Below are 1,798 nucleotides of genomic sequence, written 5' to 3'. Positions count from 1 at the left end.
AGGAAAATCAACATGTTTAAAATGAACGTACGTCCATTCTGGTAATGATTATAGAGTTGCTACGCTTTTTAAACTACTAAAGGAATCACCAAGCAAAGTTTGAAATCGATAGACCAATTATACCTTGCCTAAATTAACAAAAAAGCTATCTGTCTTGGATGGACAGACATACAGACAGACGGAATGACGTACGGACCGACCCTAATTATAGAAAAGCTTCGCTTTTAAAAATTATCTGTTTGATAGTTAACATAAATATTTATACATTTGCAGACTTGGGTGGGTCGATTTTGGAATTTCACATTAGTAGACATTGGCAAGGGTAAAGATAAACATTTTCTGCAAAAAAAAATTTATTCTAGCTTCAAAAATAAAAAAATTACAGCCGTTTGAAATTTATAAGTAAAAAAGGACCTAAAAACAAAGGTTGTTAAATAAAAGGGTGAAGGAAGCGAAAAATGACCTTGACTTACTTAAGGTCGGAAATTCATCATAACACAGGGGACTTGCACAAAAAATTTAAGCCCTCTAGCTCTAATAGGAACTGAGATAATAGGATGGGGCGTTGAACCCCCCCCCCACCCCCCCAACTGATTAAGGTGCGGCAAGGGGCCCGACTGTAAGGGGTTAAAGGCCTCAATGTTAAAAATTGGGATTAAACAGCCTGAATAGGACGGACATCCTACTATTTTGTATGATGAATATTAATATTTGCAGATGGATAAGGATCCTGGTGGATCCACTCCATTGGTACTGGAGCTAAAAGAAAGATTAGCTGTGAAGTCTGGACAGGTAAACTATCAAACAAGGATGACAATAGTCATAGAAGATAAGCTCAGAAATCAGACTGTAGGACAAACAAACACAAACAGTGTCTGAATTTAGTAAGCAGAATATAAATTTATAGGACTTAATTATTGAGATACCTTGCTTATTATAGTGTACCTTGTTGTTATAGGAATCATTATTACAAAAATCGATAAATTCCACCCCATTCTTGCTATTTCAAAAGGTACACCGACAACTGTACTAATAGAAAGATAAAAACCCTAGAGAGTTTTGCTAAAGAGATGTCCCCCAAGAGATTTTGTCCCCCAGATCGATGCTATACATAATTTTTCAGTATGGCTGAGAACCAGTTCTAATCCACTGGATCGGTTTTATAGCCATGATGGAAAAGTTTAGAAATATCCTTATTTGACAAAGCCCAAATTGTGTTAAAATTGTGTCAAAAATGATCCATGTGACATAATAAAATGGGGGAGATGAGAGGAGAAGTGGGAAAGAAAACCCCTAAAAAAATTATGGATAATCCCTCATTTTTATTGCGTCACAGGGATCATTTTTGACACAATTTTAACACAATGTGGGCTATGTCTCCTTATTCTTGACCAAAATTTAAATTCTTCTTGTAGGTTGTATATCAACATAAATTTTTTTTTCTTCAGAAATTGTTGTCAAAGGAGGAAGATGTCGCAGGTGAATCATCTAATGAGTTGGTATTAATCCCAGCAGAAGAGAAAGTTGATTGTGTAGAGGTATACAATACATTTTTATCAGCTTATACAAACAATGAAATTAATTCAAAAAAAATTCCCAAAACCTATAATTGATTTTTAGCTGTCGTTTGGGGCAACACTTGGTAAAATAGACGACCAAATCTTTTCTTTTTCCTCCTAACCCTAACCTAAAGATCTAACCCTACAAAAGATTTAATTTACAAAAGATCCAACCCTGCAAGGCTGCAAAAGGCATAAAACTACATTAGATCTAACCCTACAAAAGAAATAACCCTACA

At 35.0% G+C, this 1,798-nt stretch overlaps 1 long non-coding RNA gene across 1 annotated transcript; it reads left to right on the top strand.

Moving 5' to 3' along the window:
* Positions 1–741: 741 nt before the first annotated feature.
* Positions 742–1,539, top strand: LOC145306729 (uncharacterized). Its single transcript, XR_013875156.1, has 2 exons — positions 742–792; positions 1,449–1,539. It is a non-coding gene; the product is annotated as an uncharacterized LOC145306729 (long non-coding RNA).
* The last annotated feature ends 259 nt before the right edge of the window (positions 1,540–1,798 follow it).

This window comes from Acartia tonsa, chromosome 15, assembly GCF_053477335.1.
Source record: "Acartia tonsa isolate MP-2025a chromosome 15, ASM5347733v1, whole genome shotgun sequence".
NCBI lineage: Eukaryota > Metazoa > Arthropoda > Copepoda > Calanoida > Acartiidae > Acartia > Acartia tonsa.
Note: the sequence above shows the minus strand (reverse complement) of the source record. Positions and strands in the feature narration are given on the sequence as shown.